Genomic DNA, 21,551 nt, shown 5'->3' with positions numbered 1-21,551 from the left:
CCCACTCATGCATTTTTAAAAGATATAATTTTGAAGCAATCACACAGGAAAGCTGCAAGTACACCACAGAACATTTTTACCTCTGAGACTTCTCTTTTCCTCTTTGTGATTAGTATTTTTGTGGGGAGATATATATGTATCCTGTACCTCATTAAAATACTGACGATTCGTTGATTGTATTTTTCCAATATAAATATGGGTTCACGGGGGCGCCTGGGTGGCACAGCGGTTGGGCCTCTGCCTTCAGCTCAGGGCGTGATCCCGGCGTTATGGGATCAAGCCCCACATCAGGCTCTTCTGCTATGAGCCTGCTTCTTCCTCTCCCACTCCCCCTGCTTGTGTTCCCTCTCTCGCTGGCTGTCTCTCTCTCTGTCGAATAAATAAAAATAAAATCTTTAAAAAAAAATATGGGTTCACGTTTGGGTAAGGATCTATGATTGCTGTAACTTACCTTGATCAACGGGCCTCCATTCAGGCTGGCTTCTTTTTGGTGTCCTTTTTGGCATGTCCCCTCATTCCTTGAGCACTTCATGCTGTCTGGCCTCAGATGTTCCAGCCTCATCTTCTATTTTCCCTGCCCCAGCCTGGGGGTGGGCCAGCCATTTCCTCGGGGAGCCCTGGTTCCCTTCAGTGGCCAGTGGTGGTTAGGATTCAAGATCTGGGTACTGGGTGTATTCACTGTTACTGGAATATTGTTGCTCCCAGTCCCCTTTAGTAGGTAGATTCTCTCTGTCTCCGTCTTTCTTGATATATGTACGTACAGAAACACACACTTAAATTTATATTAATTTCTGTATCTGCTATTTATTGAAACTCATGACCTCATGCCAATATCTCCAATCAGAATCCATCACCATAAAAATTCCTTCCTTCCTTCCCGTATTTTCACCTCTCTTCTGCATGAGAAGCCTGGCTCCGTTTGCTTTACAGCTGTCCCCCCTTATCAGAGCTTTCCCTTTCCTGGGCTTCGGTTGGCCGTGGTCAGCGGTGGTCCAGAAGCAGACGATCCTCCTTCTGACCTATTGTCAGAAAGTCACTAGGAGCCTGGCGCTCAGGCACCCTGCCTCTGCTGCCCACCTCACCTCATCTCATCATGCAGGCAGTGTATCATCTCGCATCATCCCAAGAAATAGGAAGGTGAGTATAGTAAGATATTTTGAGAGAGAGAGACCACATTCACATAACTATTATCACAGTATATTGTTACAGTTGTCCTGTCTTATTATTGTTGCTAATCTCTTACTGTGCCTAATTTATAAATAAAATGTTATCACAGGTATGTATGTACAGGAGAAAATATAGTATATATAGGTCTGGTACTCTGTGTGATTTCAGGCATCCACTGGGGTGTCTTGGAACATATCCCCTGCGGATAAGAGGGGATGACTGTACTTTACTCTATACTTTGATCAACCTTTGATCCTTTGATCAACCAACCTGCCACCCTTGCCCTGCCCAGATGCCCTCTTCACCCAGAGTGCTGGTACCCTTTGCCCCGCTGCCCCTCCACAAAGATACCCTTCTCCCCCTTGCCCCAGCACCCCAGCCTGGTGGCCCCCCAGCCCCGGAAGGATGCCCTCCTCCTCATGCAGAGATCTGCCACACCCCACTGGTTGTCCGAGCATACAGATACTACGTTCCCCTTGCTGAGCTGACATCCCATTCTGGGCCACCATGTCTTCTTCCCTCTTCTTCCCTTCTCTTGGCTCATCTGGTAACTTTAGGACTGAATGGTTTGAGAAGGAAAGACAAGGGAAGCAGAAGGAGGAGGAGTAGTTTTATGTACTTTTTAAGAATAAAAGGACCCAGGGGGTGCCTGGATAGCTCAGTGGGTTAAATGTCTGCCTTTGGCTCAGGTCATGATTCCAGGGTCCTGGGATCGAGCCCCACATTGGGCTCCCTGCTGAGCGGGGAGTCTGCTTCTCCCTCTCCTTCTGCCCCTCCCCCGGCTTGTGCTCCCTCTCTCTCAAATAAATAAATAAAATCTTAAAAAAAAAGAGAAAGAATTAAAGAACCCTAACCTTAACCTCACTAAATAAATGTTGAGCCATTTTTAAAAACAGTGTTGATTTGGAGACATGCCAAATGTTGGCCTTCCCGGGGCGCCTTGTATCTCTGCTCAGCCCTGGCTGTCAAGCCCTCTTATAGATGTCTTGTTTATTTCCTTCTGTGCAATCCCAGAGCCCAATCCTGAGGAAGTAGGCTTCTCTCCGCTTCCTTTACCTTCCTGAGTTTTCATTGAACACAGGTTCTGTTGTCTACCTTCATTTTTCTATTTTCAGCAGTCCAGCTCTCACAAGCATTCTTCCTTTTCTAAATATGCCTGTCAGGAGTGACTTGGGTTTACTGGCATCAGAATTCTCCGGCTTGCCAAAGAGATGTATAGCAGTAGGTTTGTTGCTAGAATTTGTTTATCAGGAACTTGTGACATGTTTATTCCTGAGTCTAGAGCTGTTTTTCTCTTTTTCTTTCTTTCTTTCTTTCTTTCTTTCTTTCTTTCTTTCTTTCTTTCTCTCTCTCTCTCTCTCTCTCGTTCGTTCTTTTTTTTTTTAAGCCTTAGCATTGTACCTGACACATAAGAGTGGTCGTTATATGTTTGTTGTGATTTTGGGTGATACTGTACTCCACAGTGTTTGAACATTTAATGAGCGGAAACTGGGAAAACTCATGACTTTTAATTTATTTGGTCAGCTGTCCCTTTGTTCTGGGGGAACTAGTCAAGACAGGCCTTTAGTAAGGAAAGTTGAAGCAAAGGCCTTCTTTTGGAACTGACAGGTGTTCGCTAAGTGACTTGTCTCAGTAAATGGGGCCGGTACTGTGGGCAGAACTGCCTCGGTGCCCATTGTCTTTGCATTAGTGGGGTTTCTCTAGGTACAGATCCAGGCCATGGTGCTTTGTATCATCCAATATTGGAGCACTGTGTTTGTATTCTTGCTCCCTTATCAGGAGCAGAGACCCTGAAGACTGAGAACGCACGCAGCCCCAGTCCTCTCTTTCCTTATGCTGGAGGAGAGACTGTGCTAAGGAACTTTGCTTGGAGCAAAACAACCTGGGTGGGATTTGGCTGACCCCAAATGGTGTTATTAAAGATTGAATACCCCATTTGGCAAAAGTACTGATACAGAAATGTGTTCTGATGTCTTTTGGGGGTAGAGAACAATACTACAGTCCTGGGAGTGGAGGCTGGAGTTTGCCGTGAAAGGAATGGACAGTCTGACCACCAGTCAGTCCTTCTGGAAAGAGGTCAGTCCTGAGGAAGGAGGTGGGAGCTAAGGGGTGGATCTTAGCAGAGGCAGAGGAAGAATGCCGTCTTCTCTCTAAGGCCTCAGGTGAGCTAGCCTGGAGCACTTTAGGAACTATTTCCAGGAAAGCTTCTATTTCACATGCTCTTAGACTTACTTTGAGCACTCCATTCCAACCAAAGGGGAAAAAAAACCAGTTCTTTACCCCACAATCCTTTATTTTGATAAACATGGTCATGTGTGTCATAGTGGCTCATAGCATTTAATTATCTGGTTTATCCAAGATGATGGTGAAGAAACAATGTCATAAAATGAAATGTTGAAATGTCAAAGTGAAAACGTCAGAGATGATCTAGGTTACTTTTACAATGGGGCTATGTTGATTTTCTGATGGAACAATTCTTTGTTGTATGGGACTGGCCTCCCATTACAGGGCATTTAGTATTCCTGATTCCCTTAATTTCTGTGACAACCCACACCCACCCTACACATAACCAAATGCCCCTGGTGGGGAGGGAAGTAACATTCCTATTGAGAACCACCAAAACCTTCGTTACCTAGAAGATAGGAGGCCTGAAGTAGTCATGTGACTGCCAAAATTACAGAGTGAATTAGAGAGCCAGAAAAGAAACCAAGTCCTCTCAGTCCTGCTGGTAAGTCTTATTATCCTCTTCATCCGAAATTAAGAAACTAAAGTTCAGAGTGGTTAAGGACATGTCTTGGATCACACAATTCGTAAATGGCACAGCGCGTGTCAACCCCAGATCTGGCTGGTTTCAAACTCCACCCATCGTACTTCATCATGTGATGCTCACTAACTAGCTCATATCCAGTTAGAAAATGAAGACCCTGACATGCTCGACACTTTATGTAGGATATTTCCTCCTTCCCCAACTTACAACTAACAAAGTGATAATCCGTAGATTTTTCTTTTCTTATTTTTAGAAAAGATTTATTTATTTATTTATTTGAGAGAGAGAGAAGGAGCAAGCATGTGCAAGCAGGGGGAGGGACAGAGGCAGAGGGAGAGAATCTCAAGCAGACGCCCCACTGAGCTCCGAGCCCAACATGGGGCTCCATGCCAAGACCCTGAGATCATGACCTGAGCTGAAATCGAGAGTCAGATGCTCAACCGACTGAGCCACCCAGGAGCCCCCATAGATTTTTCTGATATTTCTAAAATGTTCTAATTTTTCTCATATAAGGTACTGTAAAAGTTGACATTTTAAAGTGACAGATGGTGCAAAAATCTCTAATTTTTTTTGGTTATTACTCAACTATTAACTCATTTGGAATTGTGCAAATAATTAAACTTGCCCAACCCTGCATTCTTTCAGCATGACCAATTTCATCATGGGAGTTTTCATACAGAGATGTAAAATGTCGACAAAACATGTTACTCTTAATGTATTATAATACTAAAAGCAAATTCTTTGAATTTCTAACTGTGTAAATTAAAGATTATATATTATATTTTGTGTAAAATGAAACTAACTATTTTTTAAAAAGATTTTATTTATTTATTTGAAAGAGAGAAAGAGCAGGGGGCGGGGCACAGGGACAAGCAGGCTCCCTGCTGAGCACGGAGCCTGCCGCAGGGCTCAATCCCAGGACCCTGAGATCATGACCCGAGCTGAAGTGAGACCTTTAACCGACTGAGCCACCCAGGTGCCCCAAAATGAAACTAAATATTAAGAAGATGTTTCTGTATAGCTTCTCTTCATGAACCTAGCCTATTAACTAGTTCTGTTGATCTATGTAATCAGAATCATTCTGGCATTTGGAACTAGCACACGCAAGATTACTTTTTTCCTAAATGATGATATGAGAGCTATTCTTCATTGAAATATTCTCAGTGCTATTTGTTCATGTTTCTAAGACACTTGTAAACAAGGCATAATTATAAATTAAAGAGACCCATGTCACCAGTGATAATCAAAATCTTTCTAATTGCTATAGATGGTCACCCAGATAATCATAACATGCTGATATTAAACTTTCTTAGATTATTTTAGAAATATAAATGCAAAATTCAAACATTCCTGGAGGACTCTATCTTACCTATGAAAGCATTTCTTTTCAGCTATCTGTGTTTTGTTCCTTATTAAGATGCTATAATTCTGAGCCTAACTCAGCCACATAATTTAGAATAATTTAAAAAATGTATTTAGAAAGTCAGTGCTTGCAAAATTTGGTTGAGTTGATTTTTTTAAATGGAGCAGAATGTCATTTAGTCTTACTGGATCTGAAATATTTTAAAATCAAGTGCTGTATTTCACAATCACTGGGAAGCAAAATTCTCCATGTGTGCATTTACTCAGAATAGCTAGATAATTATTAGCCATTTCATAACTAGAGGAATGGTCGGAATCCCAACCTCTACTAACTCAATTTACATGCTCTTTTATACAATTTGAAGAATATGTATTACTGTATTCATAGAAACTGGAGTTTTCACTCACTCCACAGAGGTTATGAAGAGGTTGTAAGGTATTTTTTTCTCTTTAAATACAACATGCAGAATATCGAGGGTGAAAGAATTATCAGACTGCATATGGAAATTTTATACCCAATATATATCTAAGAATTTATAGCAGCAAGTCATTGTAATACCCTTTTCAAAGGGTTCATCACATATTTAGTCTAAGGATAATGCCATTGCCCTAAACACCTGTTTCTCAAACTGGGGGTCACGATCCCTGGGGTTCCAAGGATACAGTCTCAGATATCCATGAGTTCTTCATGAGAAAGTTTAAAAGTTGCATTTATGTTTCTAAGGTACTCTCAGAAATGTTAATATCAGCGTGTTAGGGATCATCCGAGTGATCATCTCATAACTTAGCATTGCCAAGAATTTTTATGCCTCTGTTTGTGTTTGCGTTTCTGATTGGTTAACATCAAATAACACTATTCTCATTATCGTGGGTTAAGAAGAAAAGAGCAGAGATATTTTCACGCCAAATGAAGGCCAAGTCATGACCTGGCCCTGCTGTCCCAAGGTTTCCCCGTGGGTTGAAGGGATAAAGTGGTGGGAGAACTGAGTCATCAGCAGGCATGCAACAGCGAAATGCCCGCGGTGCGGCAGGCAGAACCAGATACACATTGGGAGTAGCAGCTACATTTCAGAAAACTATCAGCTGTCAAATTAAACTTGTGTAAGTAACTTCAATTGTATTGGTTTTGTCATTTTGTTTGGGTTGAATTGTAAAATGTGTTGTGCCTTTATGATTTTATAAGTGCTGTAAATCCAAGGATTTTTACCCGTTTTCGTATTGGTACATATCTAAGTAACGTTGCAGCGAAAAGTAATTTAAGGCAACACTAGATGGTCTACGAGCTTTTCTTTTAAAATCTTTGATTTATTTTGTTAAAAGTGGTCCTTTTGAGAAATAGTACTCTAAACATTTTGGATCTTGTCTCGTGGAATTGCCTCTGCTGTGCATTTCCTTGAATATTTTCAATAGTCCAGATCTTTCTCCTCTGATCACAGATGTGTTGAGGTCATTGTGGCAGACATTTTGTTGCCTGCCCAGCACCCACGAAGGCTACCTGCGGTTACTGCCCCTCTGTTTTCCTTTCTGGAATGCAGTCTTGGTGGAACTGCCAATCACGGTGCCCCGTCCCCCTTCCACCCCCATTCCCTGGCCTGGGGCTGGACAGGGGATCGAAATGATGTCAGACGGACTCCCACTGGAATTTGAGGCGAGGCTTGACGCAGAGTGACACGAAGACTGAAAATAGTTGACACTGATTTATCCCACAGGGTCGAGGCCTAACGTGGCCTCCTGCCTGTTAGCTCCTGCTGCTTTATTCTTTGGTTTTGCCTGGGTTCTGTCCTTTCCAAAATTTGCTGATCAGTCATCACTTTAACCCTGTGGGCTAACCTTACCTTTCAACCAGTCCCTTTATTTTTGATAAGGTTAGCCAGAATTGGTTTCTGTTACCCACAACCACTGATGTAACTGCTTATACGAGTGAAGACTGGTAAAAAGATTCAGTGATGATGCCAGGAAGTTTTGTCTGGGGTTAAAAAAAAGAATGTATAGCACTTATTGGGGCTTGTCATCTGGCTATTCATTCTATAAACACTCTTGGAAGAAACTGTGGGGCCTAGTGGCTTGAACATCATGGAGCTGGTTCTCTCACTTATCAGTTGTGTATGTAACCTTGAGCACATTCCTTATACTCTCCAAGCCTGTTTCCTCATAGGTAAGCTGGGGATAATAATGGTCAATACCACATGGAATTGTTGTGACGATTAAATGAGATAAGATACATAAAGCTTATAGTAAAGTCTTAAAATATGAAGTGTTACGATTACAACTTTGATGTGTTTTATGAGACAATCCATGAGCTACATGCTGGGGATGCAAAGGTAGTAAGAGAAAAGAATTAAGTGCACCCATATTTTTCTTGGAAAAAATATTGACTTTGTTTGAAGAAGTACATTGGTAATCTGCCTCAGGTGGAAAGCAAGGGAATGCTTAATTAAAAGTCGAGTGAGAATGGGAAGAGAAGAGAAATTAGCCAAAGAATGGCAGATTGGGGATTTTAGAGTGAATAGTGATGAAATATGATGCAGCCTATGTACAGTTAGGGGACAGTTGTTACCTGTGTTTTCTTTCTGGAGTTCTACGTGGGATGGTGGAATTCAGGGACAACTTCCAGGTTATAATTTATATTATACTCAGAAAGCAGACCCTTGAAACAGGATTTTGAGATTGCGTTGCATACCTAGTCAAGAAGCACAGAGATCATGTGCTTAGTAGGGGTGAGGGAGAATGGGGCATGGATAATTCATGACGCAGAGCGGCAGCACGACTCCTCAAATGATCACAGCATGATAGTGAGAAGCCAGGTGGTGCGCCGGAGGGCCAGGCACGGGGAGATCAAGTGGCTGTGGGACTTGACTGCTATAGTGATAGTCATGTTGTAAGGATCGTGGAGACACCTGGCTTCTTCTGAGAACCCTAGATAGTCCAAGGGAAATGAAAAGCTTTAAAGATACACTTAAGAATGCACATAGGGAACCAGAAGGCCTCCACGACAGCTTGGAGGGAATCCTTCCTTCTTTATAACTACAGGGTTGTTATGGCTGAGGGGTAAAGGGTACAGAGGGTAAAACCTGCTAGGCTTCTTACCCTAGGGTAAGGGCACTGGTGGGGTTGGGATGTGAGGCATGGCTGGTTTGAAGACATTTGAGCAGATATGGACAAGGCTGAATCTGTACGTTCCCCTTACCTCCCTTGCCAGCAGAGGAAACCTCAGCCCTCTCTGAGGAAACAGGCCTTCCTCCCCCCAAAAGCTTTCTAAACCTGGCAATTGTGTCCCAAACTGGTGTCACCACTCATTGCCTCCAGGCCCCTAACAAGAATTGAACCAACAGAGCCCTGACGGAGAGGCACAAAGGCTGGTCTGGGAAGAGAGGGTTTATACGTAGCTCCAAGATGTCACTGATCTGAGTTGGCAAGAGTCTGGGAGCAACTGTGAGAGTGGGTTCTAATGCTGTTAGGCCAAAAAGGACACTATGTAAGGCTCTTTTGGTCTGAGTTATTAGCACTGGAGCACTCTTCTGGGATTCTAGATTTGATGTGTTGGCTTTTAGCATGCTCAGTTGGCTGACCCAAATCTGGACTCAGCAGCCATGGCGTGGTGGGTTGTATTTTCTGAATGGTTTGAAATATACATCCCACCCCATATGCTCAGTCCTGGGGCTAAGTTAATTCTCTTGCTCTCTATCATAGTGCAGTTTGGAGGAACAGCAGTCATTTTGCTATCCCATAGTGGATGGAATTACGCTAATGGGACATGGTGGTGAGGAGGTAGCAAACCGCTTTGATGTCTTACCAAAAAACAAGTATGCCTTAGGGTGAAAAAGAAACCCTAAGAAAGTTTAGGGCTTTGGCATCTTGGTGAGTTTCTAGAGTCCAGTGATGTTAACATTTTGGGATATTCCTTCTAAAGTGAAAGACATGTTGTTGCACCTTGCCTGGCTCGCCACTAAGAATGAGGTACAATTCTTGGTGAGCTCCTTTGGATTTTGGATGCATATATCCCACTTGGGCATGCTGCTTTGACCCACTTATTGGGCAACCCATAGGATACCAGTTTCAAATAGGGTCTAGAAGAAGAAAGGGTTGTGCAGCAGGTCTGGGCTGAGGGCCCAGCTGTCCTGCCACATGAGCTTTATGACCCAGCAGAACCAGCGGTAGTAGAGAATTTCTTTGGGAAAAGAAACTCCAATATAATACAAATAAATAAATTTTTATTTTCTCATTTTTATAAAAGAATACATGCTTAGCATGCAAGTTTAAAATATGCAAGTAAGGAAAAAGAAGAAAATAAATCAACTATAACCCCACAGCCCATATAACTGTGGGTCCTATCTTGGTGCATATCCTCCCACTGTTTTTTTTTTTTTTTCCCCCCTAATGCATGTAAATACTAACCTTTTTCTTAAGAAGAACAGATTATATAGAACATAGAATTCTATAACTTACATTTTCCATTAAGTATGTTAAAAGCCCTACCTTATTCTTCAGGAACATAATTTAAAATACCTGCTTCATGGTTCGTTGCATGGATAACTCATGATTTACTTAATTTCTTAGCTGTGGAGAGTTAGATTGTTTTCAATTTTTAGCTATTATGACAGGTTTTGCTGACCAACATATTTTAATTTTTATTCTATTAAACTGAACCACAACCTATAAAAGAAAGAAAACCATTACCTGAAAAGTAATATATCTTTAAATTAAAAAAAATGTGAAAAAAATACACATATTTTAAATTGGGGAGGAGGAAGGTAAAGCATGCATCTGTCCTTAAAATAATGTAAAATTTCCTGAACGTAATGCTTTTGTGATTTAGGTGATTAGTTCAGTTTCATATCCCACCAGCTTTAAGCAACGTCTGGGATAGAATTACAAGTCAAACCCACAGCCTGTAGAGATTTCCTCTTGTTTTTTTCCATCGGAGTTGATAAACATCAAATAGCAGTTCTAGGGGCGCCTGGGTGGCACAGCGGTTAAGCATCTGCCTTCGGCTCAGGGCGTGATCCCGGCGTTGCGGGATCGAGCCCCATATCAGGCTCCTCTGCTGTGAGCCTGCTTCTTCCTCTCCCACTCCCCCTGCTTGTATTCCCTCTCTCGCTGGCTGTCTCTATCTCTGTCAAATAAATAAATAAAATCTTTAAAACAAAAAAAAAAACAAAAAAAAAAACAAATAGCAGTTCTACCATGACATTTTGGTTTGGGTTGATGCTGCCAAAGAACGACTTGCCTAAGAGTGTCCTTCTGTATTAATCGTGATTTCTAGTTTCTGTATTTTAGACGTTTGACATCTTGCCCCTTCCGGGCTACTTCATTCCTAGAGAGTGCCAACCACTCCCTGATGAGCATCTTTTTCATACGCGCATTAACCCAACCAAAGTCTGACTTCTCAGCCGCTTCCTTTACTTAACCCGCATACCAAACCACCGTTTCCCCTGCCCTAAATCAGGTACTGGGCAGCTGGAGTCCACCCCTAGAGCTCCGAGCCCTGCAAAATTATTCAAACTAGTCAATCTTCAACATGTTCAAACTTGTCTGTCCTGCCTTACCCATTCCTTCCCCAAGAATAAAGGCTTTGTCTGGGTCACCCTATCTTTGCTCCTTCTGCCTCCTCGTGCTTTCCCACACCCTGTGTGGGGTGGTGGGCCCCTCTCTTGGGAAATGCAAGGACCGAACTCTTCTTTCAAAGGTAGTTGTTCCTGCGTCCGTCACTGCACCACCCTTGGTTAAAACAAATCCCAGGTACATCTTAGAACACCTCCCTTCTCTTCTTAACCGGAAACATTCTAAAGCTGCCTGGGGTCCCAATTCTGTGTCCTTCCTTAGCCTTTCCCGGTTTATGGCCACATCCACATGGAGCTGGTGTGCATCTAGTGTTTTTGGATTGCCTGAGCCCCAAAGTTCTGTGCACTGTGTGGACAGATGTTCCCCCCCCCCCATAATACAGAATGCCCTTTGGATATTACAATTTGTTTTTTTATTTTTCTGGTTTTATTATTATTTTTTTAACTGGATCTTTGTGGTTTTTCTTTGTTCAAAAGAAGAAAATAATCCATTATTTTGCTTCATAATCTTTGAATAGCTGCATGAAACAAGAGGACCCCTGGATTTTATATGACGAAAATATGTCTACAGCAAATGTAAATTTTACCCACTGTGAATCTTTCCCCAAAAGCCGGTAATTGGACATATAAAAGATGTCAACCAAAGCCTCCATTTGATCTCCATAGCTCTGGCAGCTTAAACATAGCTCCCACTGAGAAACAGAAAAGTGCCTGCTCACAATGAGACTAGGAAGCACAGGGACCTCTAAGAAAACACGTGATTCCCCAGGAAAGTATAAATCAAACAGAAATAGAACCTGGGGGCTTATGCATGTTTTAAAAAGACATTTTTTCCCCCTGCAAAATAAGCTTGGTAGATTTAAAAAAAATGACTTACTTGATAAAATGCTGAATTTAGAAAATCTAGAAAATTCAAACATTAAATGCTCACTGGGTAGCATGTCTACAGACTTCAGGCTCAGAACAAAAATTGCAGAGGTTCTTTTTTTTTTTTTTTAAAGATTTTATTTATTTATTCGACAGAGATAGAGACAGCCAGCGAGAGAGGGAACACAAGCAGGGGGAGCGGGAGAGGAAGAAGCAGGCCCACAGCAGAGGAGCCCGATGTGGGGCTCGATCCCACAACGCTGGGATCACTCCCTGAGCCGAAGGCAGACGCTTAACTGCTGTGCCACCCAGGCGCCCCTGCAGAGGTTCTTAATAACACAATGTACGATAACACAAAAAGACATATCATACTGAGGAATGATTGAGTCGCAATGCCTGAATTCTTGGCTTGGCTTCACTTAGTGGCATTGGGTATTCCCTTCACTTTCCAGACCCTCCTTCATCTGTGAAATGCAAGGATTGGACTGGCTGTATTCTTCCAATTCTAAAATTCTGACATATTAATAATTTACTTGGGATTCTTTCTGTGACTATCCCAAGCACATTTTTAGATTTAAATTAGAAAACCCTCTGGTAGAGACCTTTCCTCTTAATTTATTAGCAGTACCAAACACTTCTGATATATGTAAAAATATAGAGGCATGCATTTATATTTTATAATGAAATGAAAAAAAAAGGGCACCTGGGTGGCTCAGTCGGTTAAGCGTCTGCCTCTTGATCTGAGCTCAGGTGATGATCTCTGGGTCATGAGTTCAGGCCCTGAGTTGGGCTCCATGTTGGGTGTGGAGCCTACCTAAAAAAAAAAAAAAAAAAAAAAAAAAAAAAAAAGGAAAAGAAAAAAGAGTAATGGCTAAAATGGAAAACTTTTTGACAATGATTTCTCGATGAAAGGTGGGTTGAAGGCGTTCAGCACAGTTGTGGAGTGGGGGAGCCCTCCATGCTGGTAGGCTCTGAATTGCTCTCCACTGTAATAGTGACACTTGACACTGGCAATTTCAGTCCTGGTTCTGGCTGAATCCAAACCCCTTGTTTGCCTGTGGAATACTCCTTAGGAATGTAGGCTTTCGGTTTAGATAACTGGGTTCGGATTCTGGCCCGTCACATACTACCTGTGCTACTGCAGACAAATTACTCTGTTTTCTGAAGGTTCCGTTTCATCATCTCTAAAATGGAGCTGATAGTAATGCCTACGTCAGAGGCTTACTGTGAGGTTCCAGGGAGCTGACGGCTGCAGGCACCTTGTTCTGCCTGAGCAAGTGCTCACAAAGTGGTTCCTCTTATGATGCCCTGTTGCCTTCTTGGATCTCAATTCCATGCCCTTATGATCTTGTAGAATTAGGAATAGTAAAGAAAAAATGAGATATGATTTATAAATAATATAAAGGAAGTTGGGGGGAAATAGAGCATCTAGTGTAAAGGAAAGATGAACTATTTCAGGAAGGTAGAAAATCGATCCTAATAGAGTTTACAAAGGCAGAGAAATTAACTTAAGAAATGATAGACAAAAAAAGAATAAATCAGTACCAGATTGGGAAGGAACAGGACATTTTTTTGGTAAAGATTTTATTTATTTATTCGATAGAGATAGAGACAGCTAGCGAGAGAGGGAACACAAGCAGGGGGAGTGGGAGAGGAAGAAGCAGGCTCATAGCAGAGGAGCCTGATGTGGGGCTTGATCCCATAACGCCGGATCATGCCCTGAGCCAAAGGCAGACGCTTAACCGCTGTGCCACCCAGGCGCCCAGGAACAGGACATTTTGACTCTCATGAGGTTTCATACCACAGACATTTTGATAAGCAGACGGCAAAGGGTGTGATTGTTATTTAGGTGATAACAGCAGAATACCACCAGTGGTTTCATAGCTTCTTCATAACCCTGGAGAATAAAATGAAGTAGATTCAAGGCCATTAGGTTTTTTCCTGCTTGGAGTTTGTCTTTATCTCCCATCTCCCTGTCTTTTAAGAGTTCAGCCCTTTGTAAAAGCACCCAGCTCATGTTACAAGTCTTTTTTTTTTTTTCTTAAAGGTTTTATTTATTTATTTGTCAGAGAGAGAGAGAGAACCCAAAAGGAGGGGGAGCAGCAGGTAGAGGGAGAAGCAGGCTCCCCGCTGAGAAGGAAGCCGGACAGGGTACTGGGTCCCAGGACCCTGGGATCATGACCTGACCTGAAGGCAGACACAATGTTACAAGTCTTGATGGGAAGAGACACCCACTTCCCACGTTGGAAGCCAAAGGGAACATTTTCTCTTTTCCAACCTGCACACCCAGCCAAGGGGCAGCCCAGGAACCGTGCTCTGCAAAGTGGACATCCCTCAGACTTTGGCTCCTCTGGGAAGGATACAGTGTGGCGTGTGCACTGGGCTCTTTTCCCTAGTCCTACTCCTTCTGAGTTATGTGATTGTCTGTTTCCTGGCTTGCTTGTGAGCTCTCCCTCCCAATTCTTGGCACGTCCAGGAGCCTCCCAGTGAAATCCCTTTTTGCTGGAGAGAACCTGTTTAGTTTGGTTCCCCCCAGAAACAGACTCTAGGGAAAGAGTGAAAGCAAGGAGTTTATTTGGCAGATGGCAGGAACATTGGTTAGGAGAGTGGAGATGTGAGACGGAAAGAGAGACAGCTGATAAAAGCTGTATCATCGCAGCCACCACGGCGGGCTCCAGGAATGACCCCTCAGCGGAACTCTGCGAACGTGTGGGAACACGGATATCTGTGTTATCTTGCTCATGTGGGGCAGGCACTGAGGGAGTTCGAAACAGATTTCTGTGAGTCCAAGCCTCGGGGCTGCTCTGGCTTGCTCACTGTCTGATCCTGGCTGCTGTTAGCACAGGTAGGGCAGCCCGCTCCTGCCTTGGGACAGCATCCGGTCAGAGATGCAGCTGCTGGAGGTTCCCCCAGGCTGCAGCACATGGACGGGTGCAGGTGGGCTGCTGAGAGCATCTGCTGCAGAGCCAGCCAGGCCCAGTTGCTGGAGAATCAGAACCGGGCCTGCCACAGGCCAGAAACAGGGCTGCAGGCAGGCCGGCCACTCCCAGGCAGTCACACCAACATCACCTGCCTCCCCGACATGTCCACGTCTTCCTCCAGCCAGGTACGCCTCCTTCCAGATTCCTGGACCTCGGCAAAAACAGGCCCGACAGCTGTATGCTGGCTGCCAGGGAGTGGAGAGAGGAAAGGCTCTCTTTAAGCTGATTTCCACAGTGGGAGGCAGAGCACTGAACCCCACCTCTGTTGTCCTAAGATGGGGAGCGGTGGGGGTTGGGAAGGCCATGGGGAAGGAGCCCTGACAGATACTCACTGCAGCCAGCACTTTGGCATCTCCATTTTCACCTTCAGTAGCATCCCAAAATCACCTAGCCAAACAAGAAAATCACCTGCCTAACATGAAGCATTACTCTTCATGTAACTAAAAATGCACTCACTTGTTCTCTTAAGGAACTAAAATCACATCGGTTATGTATGGTAAACAGCTTCTGGGTCAGGATTTCTCAATAGCATCTGTTCTTTCTCTAATTCTGTGGTGATCCCATCACAATATTCCTGCAGCTGGAGAGCAGAACGACGAAAGGATCAGGCCTAGTGTGTAATTAGAATACTAGTGCTCCAGAGGTAGTTGAATTCTCAAATTACAAAGTGTGCGACACCAAGGTCAGGGCCACGACTGGGAAAGAATGGCGCTCTGTGACATGGCATGGGGAATCTCGGTCGATGCCTCAGAAAATCTCGAAGCCCCAGACTCCTCTGAGTGCCCCAAGTCTGAGAAAAGGGCATACGACTCCCTGTTAAAAGCCATGCTCCCCACTTGCTGGAAAACAGCACAGAAACGTCTGCCATGCAACACAATAGGAAGCCCCCTCGGGATCTCCCCGGATCTCCTCTTCTGGCTGTCTGGCCAGTAAGCAGGGTGAAGTCACACGAAACCTCAGCTGTGGAAGTGCTGAGCCTGCTAAGGAAGGACGGGGGCTCTGGGGAAGGAACCGCAGGAACTTAGAAGCGTGTGCTGGCAGCAAATGGGAGGGTATGGATGGAACTGGATCCTGACGTTGCCAGTGGTGGGGTGGTTAGACCATAACAAAGGAGAGTTTATCATGGGACCTTTCTTCCATGATATGTGATTTAACACCTTTGGCAATGACCCTGGGAAATGATGGCTCTTGAAAGTTTGAAGCAAGGCAAGGCCCACACCAAGTGAAGTCGAAATTCTGGAACTGCTGTGGCAGAAGGTGGAAAATTAGGTCAGAAGGCTCTGAGAATAGGGCGTGCTAGAGTGGACATATAACCTAAGGCCAGAGAGCCGCCTCAGCTGATTAATGTTCTGGGGCAAAGGGACAGTCCATTTATCAACATATTAAAGAACATTCTGTTGAGAGGGCACCAGATACACTGAGAGTCTCTTTGGTAGTTGTCCCTGGAGGCCAGGGCTGATGACAAAACTGGGCTTCCTGATAACAAGGGGATAAAGGGACTCCAAAATGATGAAGACCAGTACGTTTTTACTCATCAGAAACAATGAGGTTACAAAATCGGAGTGTCATGGGGGTGGGCTGGGCTGATCTCTAAGAAGGTTACAGAGCTGGTTAATAGACAGACGTGTTCCCTGGTAGAGAGCCAGGTGGGCAGGCAGTAAGTATATTGCTTAATTTAAGCTATCGAGAGAAATCAAGGATGGATGATAAGAGGGCTGAATGCAGCCAGCCTAAGAGTCATGATCCTTTGCTAAGTTTTCAGACCTGAGCTGTTTTAAGACCCAGATACCCTGAGTTAAGGAGAGACCATGTCTCCAGAAGGAAGGATACTGCAAATAGATATGGTAATGATTCCTTTAGTCCTTTCCCAGGGAGACCCATGGCCATTTGCTTAGATAACCAATTACTGGGGAAAAGGGAATAACCAAACATTTCCAAACCTGTTGGACATAGGGTACAAGTGGACAGTGCTGTCTGAGAATCCAAGGCAGTTTTGTGGTCTGCTGTTATAGTGGGGACAAATGGGAGGCCAGGAAATAGAGTCTTGACCCAGGTCTACTTCACAGTGGGTCAGCTGGTCCGTAAATTGGTATATGGCAGATCCTCTACATTGGCTCCTTGGCTTGAAAGATAAGAGCAGCACAGTGGGTATTCCTTGAAACTGCCCCAACCCAAGCAATATTACATCTTCGTGGGAAATAGCACAGGCTAATGTTACCCTAAAGGATGTAGGGCGTAGTGGTCCTCTTGCATCCCTCTTTAATTTGCAGAATTGGCCCCTAAGACATCTAGACTAATTCTGGAGGATCACACAAGATTACTTACACTCAGCCAGGTAATAGCTTGGACTGCAGCTGTTGTGCCAGATGTGGGCATCTAAACAAAACCTCAGGTGTGCAGATAGCAGTGGTGAATGAATGCTGGTGTGAATGAACACTGAAGAACAGTGAGGAATGTGTCCTTTTCCATTCCTGCCAGAGAGGAGATTAGAACAGCTCATATTTCACTAGGGGTGGACAACGGATCTATGGTCTGTAAATGTTCTTACTTTGAGTCTCTTCTCTTTCCACGTGAAGTGGACTAAGTGTATAGCCCTGATTCTGCTCGTTGTGAATACTTGCCTTCGCTGCTGTGTTTTGGGGCTTTTCCTATGGCACAGCAGCGGTCCATTTTCAGCCCTGCATACCATCATCAGCTGGTCCTCAGGGACTCTCCTCCGTACTGCTTTGGGTGTGGGCTGAATGAGGGGAACTTGATGAACCCATCTAGAATGCATCCTCTGCATGATGCTAATGGATTTCTGTCACCTCAACTTTGTTTGACATTGGTCACCATAGTTTAATGTTGGAGAAACTCAAGCTGCTTGCCGTGTGCGCCGAATCCAGAATCTTGGGTGAAGTTACCTGTATCAGTCTAGGTTCAACCAGAGAGACAGAACCAGTAGGAGATATACATTAACAGATCCAGATCTATTCCACGGAATTCGCTCATGTGATTGTGGGGGCTGTCAAGGCAAGTCCAAAGTTTATAAGGCGTTTTTTTCAGAAATGGCAGGCTGGACTTCTTGAGTAAAAACCTTTTTTTTTTTTTTTAAGATTTTAAAAAATTTATTGTCAGAGAGAGAGGGAGAGAACACAAGCAGGGAAAGCAACAGGCAGAGGGAGAAGCAGACTCCCTGCTGAGCAGGGCGCCCAATGCAGGACTCAATCCCAGGGTCCTCAGATCATGACCTGAGCAGAAGGCAGACACTTAACCAACTGAGCCACCCAGGCATCTCTTAAGTAGTTTTGATTTGTATTTCCCCGATGATGAGTGATGTTGAACATCTTTTCCTGTGTCTGTTGGCCATCTGGATGTCTTCTTTGGAAAACTACAATGAGATATCACCTCATACCAGACAGAATGGGTAAAATGGGTAAAATGAACAGTACAGGAAACAACAGGTGTTGGCGAGGATGAGGAGAAAGGGGAACCCCCTTACACTGTTGGTGGGAATGCAAACTGGTGCAACCACTCTGGAAAACAGTATGGAGGTTCCTCAAAAAGTTAAAAATAGAAGTACCCTACAATCCAGTGATTGCACTACTAGATATTTACCCAAAACGTACCCCCCCAAAAGACTTCATTTTTAAGGGCAGTTTTAGGTTCACAGCAAAATGCAGTGGAAGGTATAGAGATTTCCCATATATTCCTGCCATCACACATGTATGGTCTCCCCCTAATTATCAATATCCCCCACCAGAATGGGACATGTGTTATAACTGATGAACCTATACTGACATATCATAATCACTGTAAGTCCATGGTTTACGTTAGGATTCATTCTATGGGTTTGGACAAATGTATAATGACATGTATCTATCATTATGGTATCAGATGGATTATTTTCACTGCCCTGAACATCCTTCATGTTCAGCGTATTCATCTCTGTCCCCTCCCCAAACTCTGGCAACCAGTGATCTTTTTACTATCTCCATGGTTTTGTCTTTGCAGAATGTCATATAGTTGGAATCATACAGCCTTTTCAGATTGATTTCTTTCACTTAGTAATATGCATTTAAGTTTTTCCCATGACTTGATAGCTCACTTATTTTTAGGCTGAATAATATTCCATTGTCTGATGTACCACAGTTGATTTATACATTCATGTACTGAAGGACTTCTTTGTTGCTTCCAAGTTTTGGCAAATATGAATAAAGCTGCTATAAACATCCGTGTGCAGGTTTTGTGTGGGTATGTTTTCATTTCCTTTGGGCAAATACCAAGGAGCGTGATTGCTGGATCATATGGTAAGAGTATGTTTAGCTTTGTAAGAAGCAGCCAAACTGCCTTCCGACGTGGCTGCACCATTTTTCCATTCCTGTCAGCAGTGAATGAGAGTTCCTGTTGCTACACATCCTCACCAGCATTTCGTGTTGGTAGTGTTTCAGATTTTGGCCATCCTGATAGATGTGTTGTGGTTGAATCATTTTTTGACTGGAAAGTTTTTAGATCTTTCTATTACTTTTGAGTTATTTGCGAACTCTTTTGAATAAAGAGTTCACCAATATCACACCAAATAAACCCAAGTGTTATTTGGTACCAGGCAGGACACTTAGGATTTTACTTGTATTGTGTCATTAAAAATTTTATTTATTTATTTGAGAGAGGGCAAGAGAAAGTGAGAGAGCAAGAGAGAAGGGGGGAGGGGACGAGGCAGAGGGAGAGGTAGACTCCTCACTGTGCAGGGAGCCTGATACTATGTGGGGACTTGATGCCAGGACCCTGGGATCGTGACCTGAGCCGAAGGCAGATGCTTAACCAACTGAGCCACCCCGGTGCGCCTGTATTTTCTCATTAAATACCACGAGATCAGTATTATTATTACCCTCTTTCATTTTTGAGGAAAGTGAGATTTAGGGAAATTGCCTAAATTCACTCAGCTAGGAGTTCAATCTAGGTCTGTTTGGCTTTGAAGTTTTTGGCTTTTTTGTTTAAAATAGTTTTAGATTACAGAAAAATTGCAAACATAGCTCAGAGCGTTCCTGTATTCCCAGTGCTATGGACTGAATGTTTGTATCCCAGAATTCATATGTTGAAGTTTAAACCCCAGTGTGATGATATTGGGAGGTGTGATGTTTGGGAGGTGATTAGGTCATGAGGGTGGAGCCCCAATCATGGGATTTATGCCATTGCGAAAGAGACCCCAGAAAGCTCCCTTACCCCTTCCACAATGTGAAAACACAAAGAGAAGATGGACCTCTATGAACCAGGAAGTGTGTCCTCATTAGACACTGAATCTGCCAACACCTTGATCTTGGACTTCCAAGTCTCCAGAACTGTGAGAAATAAATGTTTTTGTTTAAGCCATCCAGTCTATGATATTTTTGTTATAGCCACCCAAGTGGACTAACATACTCAGTTTCCCCTAATATTAACCTCTTCTGTTACTGCGGTACATTTGCTGAAACTATGAGCTTAACATTGGTGCATTACTATTAACTAAGCTCTAGACTTCATTCAGATTTCACCAGTTTTTCCACTAATGTCCTTTTTCTATCTCAGGACCCAATCCAGAATATTCTGAATTGCATTTAGCAAAGCTTGTCATTTTAACTATTTCACTTGGATTGCTCTGTAGAGAAGTTTATAAATCTACAAAAAGGTATAAATTTCCATAATTGTTCTCTGAGTCTGGGTGACATTGCCTAATAATGGAATTGTTCAGGTCAAACATTTCTGGTTTTCTTAGAATATGCTAACCACTTTGATTTTCAGATATACTTTCATTTTTGTGTCTGATCTAAAAACTCAGATACTTTTCCTTAAAGTTTTTTGTAAAAGCTTTCAGTAACACTCTTAGTTTCTTAGTTTTCCAGAGAAACAATCTCCCAAGTAACCATGTTAGTGTTACTAGGAACTCTGCAGTCCTCTTGTCCTGATGACTTCCTTCCACAAGCCTTTAGTGTTCTCTTCATCTGTGTTCCTGTTGCTATCACCTGAGTCCTTCCAGGAAAAGATTATTTCAGATCTGGACTATTATAAGAATCCTTAAAGGCTCTTCTAACCTCTAGACTCCCTTCAGTTCCAAGCCCATCTTTAATGTCAAGACCAGACTGACCTTTTAAAATCATTAACTTCACCATATGGTCCCCCTGCCTTAAAAATCCTCAGGCTCTGCTTGATGATTTTAGGAGAAATATTCAAGCTCTAAAATGTTATTGAAAGTTTTCCCTATTCTTTTTCCATTCCATCTTCCTATGAACCCTTCACCTCAATGAGTCCATTCCTCTGAGACCAGCCAGCATACCGCTAACTGACTGGGAGTTCATGCTTGTGAGACTACCCTTATTTGGAATGTCTGTCGTCCTCTCTTTTCTGTGTCCAAATATTTTCCATCTTTTAAAGAATGGTTCAAGGTTTGTCTGATGGCTCTCCGGTGTGTAAAGAGTAATTCTCTTCTCTTAGTAATTCGGAACCTCTCATATTTATCAGTGTGTCCTAGTGAGGAGGGGAAGCTGATTTGTAGTTCTAATTACGTCCCCTCATGTGTCTTTTCATTTTCTTATTACCGCCAGCCACCTGTACACAGTCTCTGTCTAGGCAAGATTCTCTTGCCTTGTGCTCCCTGGGTAGTACAACTGAAACAAGGACAGAGCTTTGAAAGACTTTCTGTAAAACAGGAAAAAAAAAAGGAAAATAAATACCAAGTTTCAAAAAGCCACAAATAGCCCAATGTACATAGTACAAATTACTCAATCTACCTTGATGTGCTAGTTAGGATTAGGTTCAGATGTATTGGCTAAAAACTCAAAGAATGGCTTGAAAATACAGTTTGTTCACTCTTGTAAAAGAAGCCTACCAGTC

Source organism: Ailuropoda melanoleuca, chromosome 3 (genome assembly GCF_002007445.2).
Source record: "Ailuropoda melanoleuca isolate Jingjing chromosome 3, ASM200744v2, whole genome shotgun sequence".
NCBI classification, from domain to species: domain Eukaryota; kingdom Metazoa; phylum Chordata; class Mammalia; order Carnivora; family Ursidae; genus Ailuropoda; species Ailuropoda melanoleuca.
The sequence above is the reverse complement of the archived record's forward strand: the minus strand, read 5'-3'. Positions refer to the sequence as shown.